Source organism: Saccopteryx bilineata, chromosome 5 (assembly GCF_036850765.1).
Source record: "Saccopteryx bilineata isolate mSacBil1 chromosome 5, mSacBil1_pri_phased_curated, whole genome shotgun sequence".
Classification (NCBI taxonomy): Eukaryota; Metazoa; Chordata; class Mammalia; order Chiroptera; family Emballonuridae; genus Saccopteryx; species Saccopteryx bilineata.
Genome location: NC_089494.1, coordinates 106527701 through 106537609, shown reverse-complemented (window position 1 = coordinate 106537609; position 9909 = coordinate 106527701). Strand labels below are relative to the sequence as shown.

The 9909-nt window shown below is 45.8% G+C and overlaps 2 pseudogenes; one reads left to right on the top strand and one right to left on the bottom strand.

Moving 5' to 3' along the window:
• Positions 1-1100: 1100 nt before the first annotated feature.
• On the bottom strand, positions 1101-3679 carry LOC136338500 (acyl-CoA-binding protein-like; annotated as a pseudogene).
• Positions 3680-4441: 762 nt separating this feature from the next.
• LOC136306520 (mitochondrial fission regulator 2-like) overlaps positions 4442-9909 on the top strand; it is a 30506-nt pseudogene continuing 25038 nt past the window's right edge.

Below are 9909 nucleotides of genomic sequence, written 5' to 3'. Positions count from 1 at the left end.
CTCAACCATGGAGTGGTACAGTGATTCTAGCCTCTGACTTACACTGCTGCCTCAACCATGGAGTGGTACAGAGATTTTCGAGAGCAATCTGGCCAGAAAATAAATAGTACAGTTTTGCCACTTAATCAAAATGTCACCAATTAAATTTTTTTAAATGATATATTGTGACTTCAAAAACTTCAAAAATACTGTTCTAAATCATCACAGGCCAGCAAAATCTGCAGGTTTTAAGGGATTTTTAAATGACCTCTAACTTTTCCTTGTCCCACATCTTAGTTTGCAAGAAATTTTTTTTTTTGGATGACTTTTTTTTTAATTTATTTATTCATTTTTTTTTTAGAGAGGAGAGGGAGAGACAGAGAGAGAGAGAAAGAGAGAGAGAGAGAGAGAGAGGAGAGACAGAGAGAGAGAAGGGGGGGAGGAGCTTGGAAGCATCAACTCCCATATGTGCCTTGACCAGGCAAGCCCAGGGTTTCGAACTGGCGACCTCAGCATTTCCAGATCGACACTTTATCCACTGCGCCACCACAGGTCAGGCAGAAATTTTTTTTTTTTAAAAAGACTCTTTGTTAAGCTATCCTGGACAAAAAATTTTCCAGTGTTTGCCGATTAACCAACCTAAGACAGCATGGTAACCATCAACAAATTCTTTCTCCTCCATATCTAAGACAGAGCATCTCTTTCAGTTTTTGCTGGAAGGGATAATGTTCTTGTATATTTTATGTCTCCAAAGTTAATTTCTTAACTGTATTCATCAACTATTTCCAAAAATATGCTGCCTAAAAATGCCAATCCCAAACAACTCAAAAACTTGGTGGCATAAAAGAAGTATTTATTTCCTGCCAATGCATTTGCAGGTTTCGAGATTTGACTAACCTAGGTTGACCTTGCCTAGGTTGACATCAAGATGTGGGCAGGGACTAGGGCTACTTCATCTGTCTCTCCTTCTCCGCAGATCAGCAGTTTCCCAAGGCATGGATTTCCCACGGGAAAAGTCGGAGCGCAAAGAACAAGCCCAGCCCCACCGGTGGGTGTAATATCGATGCACACTTCCCATCTGCTAGCATCCCTGCAGCCAAAGCAAATCATAGGGCCACACCCAACATGCATTTATGTACATATGCAGCCATAGAAGAAGCTCTCCCTCACACGGTAGGAACTTCAGCCTCATGTGACAAAGGGAGGACAAGCAGAAAAATATGACCTATCACCCTAATCTTCTCTGTTTTGAACTAAGGCGGCCATCCATCCGTAATCCTTTTAGAAGCCTTGGAAGACCGCACAGGGAATCTGATCAACCTACTGGATTTGAATGTTGGCTTTTCCACTGACTGATTGGGTAGACTTAATGTGAGTATTCAACTTTTTCAGGCCCCAGTTCCTGAATCTGTGAAATGGGAGAGCATATTTACTGTATATGACTGCTGGGATGACTAAACTCAGTTCATCTACTTTGTCGATGTAAGCTTTTGTGATATCTTCCTTGAAAGTCCCTTTCAGTTCATTCCAGGCCTCCCACATGGCCTTGCCTTTGAGGTCCAACATCCCAGTGTGTCTGTATTTATGTCACCCACAGTCACTTGTTTGTAGCATCTATAAATGAATAACACCTTGTCACCCTCTTTCTTGGTCCTGAGGCACCTAACATCCTCAGCAGCTTTGTCAACTCAGCCTGAGACGTGCTGGCAGGCGCACAAGCATTCCAGGGCCCACGGGGGCGGGGGGGGGGGGGGCAAGTAACAGTATAAAGCTGAGTGTAATTTGATGCCCATAGTAAAATGTGCTCAACAAATAGCAGCTGTTCATCGTGGATCATTGATTCAGTAGACATTTAATGAGAATTTACTACATATTTGGCATTTCATCAGGCCGAGGTGGTACACAGATGAATGACACAGTCCCTGAAGGTGGTGAATATTAACTATGCTTGAAACAAAACAGCTAGGTGGCAGGGAGAAGAGACACCTCACCCAGCCTGCGCATCAGGAAAAGTCTTATACAATAGTAAAGATGATACATAAACAGAGCTTTAGAAAATAAATGGGAGCCCTGGCTGGTTAGCTCAGTCAGTTAAGCGTCGTCCCAGAATGACCGGGTTGAGGGTTCAATCTCCTGTCAGAGCACACATGAGAAGCAACCGATGAATGCGTGACTGAGTGGAACAACAAATGAATACTTCCCTTCCCCTCCCCCCTCCCTTCTTCTCTCTGTCTTTCTAAAAATAAATCAATAATTTAAAAAAATTAAGCCCTGGCTGGATGCTCGGTTGGTTGCAGCGTCGACCTGGAATATGGAGGTTGTGGGTTCAATCCCCAGCCAGGGCACATACAGGAGCAGCTTGATGTCCCTGTCTCTCTCTCTCTCAAAAAAAAAAAAAAAAAAAAAAAAAAAAAAGATGAAGAAGAAGAAAAATAAGAAAGAAAGAAAGAAAGAAAGAAAGAAAGAAAGAAAGAAAGAAAAGAAAAGAGAAAAGAAAAGGAAGAAAATAAATGGGAATGTGCCAGATAAGTGGTAATGGAGTTGGATGGGGGACATTCTAGACAGAGGGATAGCCAGAAAGAATCTGACCTGCTCAGATGACTCTTAGTGGGTCTGCAGGGAAAAGGGAGGGAAACTGGAGGAGTGTGTTTGGGATAAAAGTGCAGTTGTGTTTGTTTAACTAAAAAGTTAGATTACATCCCAAAGTCCATTAGCCATTCAAGTGTTCAGATGGGAAGCATTTGTTTAATGGCATCTTCTCCAGCTTACATTAATGCTACATGGTCTCTTCTAAACTCCTGTGATTTGGTACGGAGAAAGGTCTGGGGTCTGCTGGGAGGAAGATCTTCAGTCAGAGCTGCTGAGAGGGACAGAAGGCTTTGGCTGCACCTTCAACCCCATGCGATGCAGCAAAGGTTTGATGGTATGTCTTTCCCTGCCCGGCACTCTCCTTCACACCTAAGATGAAAAGCTGGGTTGGAGTGAAAAGTGTGAACAGACAGGAGCTCTGCTTGTAGAGGTTCTAAAACTAAAGCTGCCGTGGCTGTCACGTGTGCCCATTCTCTCATCCCCCAACCTGTTCCGTTTCAGGCCACACCCACTTGGAGGTTATGCTTCCTGGATCAGTAAGCAGGGACCACTGCCACTGAGCAGGATGGGCAAGAAATGCTCTCTGGGTTTCCTCAATGCCCTTGCTCTCCTCCTCTAGCCATGTACTGTTTTCCTGGGGAAAGAAGACAGAGTTGCTGGGGGTGGGATGGGAAATAAAGGAAGGCTTGGGCTCATTTTGTATTGGCTTTCCTTCGGGGGGGAAATAAACAGCTTATGTAGCTCAGTTCTCTACCTCCTGAGAAACTAAAGATAGGGAATTTTAAAATCTGATCTAGACATGAATTAGTAATAAGCTTCTGATGAATTTTTAAAAGTTGTACTTGTCACACCATTCAGTGGTCATTACGCCTTTCTGATGAATCCAAAAGATTTAGTTTTGTAATTTGCAAGAAATTCCGAGCTTCAGGACAGACTTTGTATTGTGCACTGGTGAATCCCTCAGGCCAAGGTTGTTCTAACAGTGAGTGAGCACCTCCCCGATTAAGTGCTCCCGCTCCGGGGTCCCCTCATGCTGCAGCACCCTCCCTCTGGACCCCACCTCTCTAGATCATCTCAACCTTCTCTCCAAAGCGCACTCTGCTTCTGCCATCTGAATTCATGCAGTACTTTCTTATGATAAGGATGCCAACACTTCATGCCTGGACCTCTCAGCAAATGCTTCTGCTATCTCCTCTTATGAGTATCGGGCATCATTTTACTTCATCTACCCCCAAACCAATGTTTTAGCCTCCTTCTCAGACTTCTCTGTTGCCCCAGCTCAGAGCCAGTGGGTGGGATTTACCTTCTTATGTGGACGATGATGGAGGTGATCCCTTCCAGGAAGGCTTTAGAGGAGGGCTCTGTCTTGACCTGGATCGAGCAGGGTCTTACTTTTGAATTCTGTTAATTTTCTGGTGCCACTGGAACAACCAATCACAGAATTGATGGCTAAAAACAACCCAAATGGATTATTTTTATTTTATAGTCCTGGAGAGCTAAAGGTTTAAGTGGATGTCACTGAGCTATGTGAAGGCTGCATTCTTGGCTGGAGCCTCAAGGGGAGAACTCTTCTCGTTGCCTTTTCCAGGTCCTAGAGGCTGCCTGCAGACCTTGGCTGATGGCCCCTTCCTCCATCTTCAAAGCCAGCCAATGGCTGGTTGAGTCTTTCTCACTCTGCATCAATCTGACGCTGTTCTGCCTCCCTCCTCCATACCTAAGGGCCCTGTAACGTCACTGGGCCACCTGGATAATCCAGGGTCATCTTCTTTTCTTCATGTCAGCTGATGGACAACTTTAATTCCATCTGCTCCCTTCATTCCTCCTTGCCATGTAACACGCCACAGTCACAGGTTCCTGGGATGAGGACCGGGACATGTTTGGGGACCATGACTCTGCCAACCACACCAATCAAGGGGAAGATGTGCAAGACAGACCCTCCCAAGCTTGTTTTGTGGGACAGGCCCAGCCGGCGGCAGCTGCTGCGTGGAATGCTTTCTCGTGGGGAGGGGAGGAAGGCACGCAAAGCAGCATCTCCAGCCCCCCTCGGCCTCCTTTCTCCTCTGGTCCTTCAGATTGCCAGAGAGGTGGGCTTTCCCTGTGTTCACGGCTGTGGCTCTGACATGCTAGTGACAGAGAACTTCTCTAGCTTGAAAGAGTGGGGAGGACAGATGAGACAGAAGATAAAGCCTGCCTCTCTTCCACCTGCCACAGGCCTGTCAAAGCTTTCATTTAACCTTGTCCTTCAGAGGTCCTATGTTCCACAAGAACGAGGCCACGTACTTCCCCATCTGTAATTAATCACACGCTTGTGCCTCTGCTGCTGTAGCACTGTGGTATTATGTTTGCATTGTTTAAAGAACAAGGTGTGCCTTTGTTGTTTGAATTGAGGCCCCCTCAGACAAGGGTTTATATTTGTAGTCGGATTTTCACCCCTGCCTCACCAGTGCCCAAGGGAGGGCATGGTACTGAGTGGCCACTCTGTGGATACTGCTTTGGCCATTAGGGAATCTCTGGGGATGTGTGGAGTCCTTGAGTGGCAGTGAGGTTGCTAGCGTGGTCTTGCTTCCTGGGGAGAAGGAGTTGCAGTAAACAGGAAACCATCTGCCATCAAATCTCAAAGTCTTGTGCAAGCTGCTTGGCTCTGTAATCCAGGACAAAATGAAGCGTTGCTGGTCTTCTAGAGCAGGAAAGAAACTGGAAGGAGGAAAGGGGATTTTCATGCAAGTGTGGGTAGTCTTCACCATCTTGTCCTCGATGAGAACATTGCTGGTGGTGGGAGCCAAGCAGAGGAATGGGCAGGTTCTAACCTTGGGGGCAGAGAAAAGGAGGGTGCTGTGGGTGTCACAGAGGTGCGCGTGGTTTCATAGCTGATGGGAGAGAGAACAGGTGAAAAGAAAAGAGCAGCAACTGCCTTTGTCAACTTTGTCTGCTCTCACGAGGCCTTGGTAAGATTTTTTGGATCATACTACTAACAAGTTGTGTATCCACAAACTACCTGGTGGAAAAATGCTGAAAGAGCTTTGCTTTCAGACAATGTACTCAGAGAGAGCAACAGCCGTCTGAGCACCAGGCCATGTGGCCTAGACGTAGGTGGACGTCTTCTTGCTGTGCCAGAAAACACACACGCTGCGTGGACAGGCACGACAGGAGCCACTGCAGTCCCCTGCCAGGATCCCGCTGCTTCTAGTGGAGAAGCAAGGGAAGCCCAAGCTAGGGCTTCAGAACTCATCTGCACCGTCAGACCTTAGACAATGCAGACCCTGGGGTGGCCATGGTTTCTATTAGTGAAATAGTTTACATCGAATATATAATATAGTATGTGCTGTACAATTTTAGAGGAAAGGTGTTCCCCACCCCTGACTCCAGGCTCCTGATTACTTGCCTGGCTCTGCAGCTGGGCCAAGCCATTTTTGTAAGTTAGTCTGTTTGTTTGGATGTTAGATTTTTTTTTCTGCTAACACTACAAAGAAGTGTGTCTGAATGTGTGTGTGTGTGTGTGTGTGTGTGTGTGATGGTGTGCATTTAAAATGGAGAAACCAACTTTTGTATAAATGTATATATACTTATATAGCAGTATTTCTAAGCTCTGTCTGTATTTCTAAGTGCAGTGAGAGAAAAATAGTTTCTCAGGTCCACCCTCCATTCAAAAGCAAGACTGAATCAGCCCCAGAGAGGACCTGATATGTCTTAAGCTGCAAAGGTAATTCAGAGGAGACTCCCTTGGACTCCTATCTCAAAATGCCCCAGAGTCACTAAGAAGCTCCCAGTCTAAATCCAAGCTATTCACAGGCAACCTTGTGCACACAGTATGATAACCATCTTCTACTGCGAGGCACTCGGGCTCAGTGTATTCCATAGGTCTTATTCTTACAACAAAACTGCAAGGTGGGTGCTTTGGAAGTGGGTCTCGGAAGCTGCTAGGCAGGGGGGAAATCAAGAGGATGATCTGCACCGTCTTTCGAGGAAGGCTTGATTTAAATAAAGTGTGTAACTGGACTAAAGACACAGCTAGTCAGTAGCAGAACTGGGATACCAACACAGGTGTATCTCTTTCTGGAGCCAGCATATCTCAACGGGTAGCACTCCATTCAGGCCCGTTTCCCCAGGCATCAGAACTCTCGGATTAGATTACGGGGCTGCTGCTCAGAGATCCCATGAGAGACCACCAGGCAGACCCAGTTTTCTAAGTGCCTGTGTTCTGGCTACTGAGGGGGAACTGCTGCTGCTTCATGCAGGTAGGCCTGGCACTATCTCTGTTGCCATCACTCTTGGGCTCCTGCCTCTGTTCCCTCCACCGAGGCTTAGCAAGGTGGAAAACCAGCACAGAACTCTATTCTGACCTTGTCTCCCTCACTAGCCGTCTGTGAAAACTTACGTATCCTGGAAGTATACTAGTGATTGCCTCAGGACGGGCCAGTAAGAGAAATGGGGCGTGACCCATTTCTGGGCATAGGGGTTTCTTTTGGAGGTGCAGAAGGTGTTCTGAACTTAGAGGATGTACAGCTCTGTGCTATTACTAAAAAGTGCTGAATTGTACACCTTATATTAGTGAATTGTACAGTATGCCAAATATGCCACAATAACATTACTAAGAAGATAAATTTTTACCTGTCTCATTTGCTATCTTTTTGTGGCTAATTGGGTAATTAGCTGTGATGAGTTTTAGCTATGTTTAAAAATATTTGATGCTCTTTCATTCAAGAAATGAAGCTTAGTTACCCACCCCTTGGGTATGGGCTGGACTTAGTGACTTTATTCTGGGAATGTCATGTGTTGGAAGTGAGCAAGTGTAAGTCCTGAGACTAGGTCATAAAAGTCACTCACTCCTGAGGGAAGCCAGCAGCCAGGTTATGGGGATGCTCAAACGGCCCTGGGAGAGGCACAGGTGGTGAGGAGCTGAGGCCTCCGTCAAGAGCCGCACAAGGGAGCCATCTGGGAAGCATTTAGGCCTTCAGTTGACTGCAGACCCAACCACATCTCAACCACATCCTCATGAAAGACCTGTGTTAGAACCACTAACTAAGCCACTCCAAATTCCTGACCACAGAAACTGCAAGATGATAAATTTCTACTTGTCTTGAGCCACTATGTTTTGTAATAATCTGTTATACAGGAAGAGATAACATTAGATACAGTAAAATACATTAGATCATTCACTAGATTATATTGGCTAAAAATGAGCCAATCTGAGATAAAATTCAGACAAACACTGGTGGGTTAATACTTTATTCTTCCAAAATAAAACCTTTCTATTTTAACAGAAGAGCCCTGGAGAGGCAGTGGCCCAGTTCAGAAGCATTGTGACAGTGGTGAGCATTTCCGTCTTGGTGGCGGGCCTACAGGGAGGTTATTTCTGGCCCAGGGCTGGGGAGCTGTATGACTTTCCGATCACACCGGGTAGCTAGCCGCCTGTTCTTCCGAAGACTGCCTCTACCCACTCCTCGGGCAGAGAGACAATCCTGTCAGAGGCAACCTGGGCAGGGCCTCAAAAATGTCACCACTCTCCAAGTGACAGGCTCCTCTCTCTCCAGGGCCTTTGGTCCCCTTTCTTTTCATGGTGGCAGCAGTCCCTTTAAAAATCCTTTTAAAACATCTCGTCTCCCACAAATAAAGGTCAGTCGTCTCCCCTCTGTCGCCTTCATCGAGGGGGTCTTTCTATTCCAGGTAAGTTAGGTCTTTGCCACCTGCCGAGTTTTTCTCTTTTTTCCATTTCTTCTGTCTCCTTTGACATTTGTCCCTGCTACAGTCCTTTGGAAATCCTGGAATTCCACTAACCATTTACTCAAAACTGGGGATTGGAGTGTAAGAAGCCTAGAGCCCTATGCAATTACTCTAGAGTGTTTTCACCCTTGGCTGAGACAGAAGAGAAGAGCACATTCACACACACAGCACACTGCCACCAACACAGGCGGCCAGTGGCAGGCACGCGGGCCCTCCTCACCAGGACAGCCAGCAGGGGGGAGGGCTGGTCCGACTCTCCATCCCTCCTCCTCTCGCCCAGACTGAGGTCTATCACCAGGTAACAAAAACCAAAACTGGCCTGACCTGTGGTGGCGCAGTGGATAAAGTGTCAACCTGGAACACTGAGGTCCTGGTTCAAAACCCTGCGCTTGTCTGATCAAGGCACATATGAGAGTTGATGCTTCCTGCTCCTCCTGCCTTTCTCTCTCTCTCTCTCTCTCTCTCTCTCTCTCTCTCTCTCTCTCTCTTTCTGTCACTCTCTCTCCTCTCTAAAAAATGAATTTAAAAAAAACCATTTATTAAAGACTGATAATAATCTCTCAAGCACATAGTCTCTCCTTTGCTATAATCTTTACCTTCCAATGTGTCATATCACCATCTGCTTTGCAGATGTTCAAGCAGTTTCTTTTACTAAGAGCATAAACAATTGATTAGGACCCCTAGTTACTGAGTCCAAGTTTTAAATTTTTTGCTTGCATTAGCGTACCTTCTTTTGAACGCACAAACTCTATTTTGGCCTCAGGATTCCCATACTGAGTTCTGGAATACCTTAGAGCTCTGTGAAGAACTCACATGAGACTGGAATATTTCATATTTTTTTGAGGGAAATGAAATAATACTGGACATTGAAGGACACTAACCTGAGAGATTTCACAGTTCAGCATTAAACTTAACTACATTCTCTTTAAAAAATCATGTCTTTGCAAAGCTGAATTTTTGGTGGTCACGATAAAAAGAAAATGTCACCCAAAATTCAGTGGGCAGCAGTGGCCCTGGTCACTTGGCTCAGCGGTAGAGAGTTGGCCCAGCGTGTGGATGTCCCGGGTTCAATTCCAGGCCAGGTCACACAGGAGAAGCAACCATCTGCTTCTCCACCCCTCCCCTTGTTACTCTCTCTCTCTTCCCCTCCCGCAGCCATGGCTAGATTGGAGCAAATTGGCCCCAGGTGCTGAGGATGGCTCCATGGCCTCTACCTCAGGGGCTAAGAAGAGCTGGGTTACTGAGCAAAGGAGCAATACCCCAGATGGGCAGAGCATCATCCTCTAGTGGACTTGCTGGGTGGATCCTAGTTGGGGCCCATGCAGGAGTCTGTCTCTGTCTCCACTCCTCTCACTGAATAAAAAAACAAAACAAAATTCAGTGGGCAGCAGAAAATGAAAATTGTGGTGTCCAATCTGATTCCAAGGCGGGAGAGATTGTGCAGTATACATATATTTTTTTCATAAGTAACTGTGATATTTTAGAAATAAAATTATAATAGTTTTTCTTTTAATTTAAGTGTATTTTTTCAAATGACCATAATTGTTAGGACATAAATAGCAAGAAAGCTGTTTGGACCCAACTATTTAATATATGGAGCCGTTAGGTATTTCTTTTGGC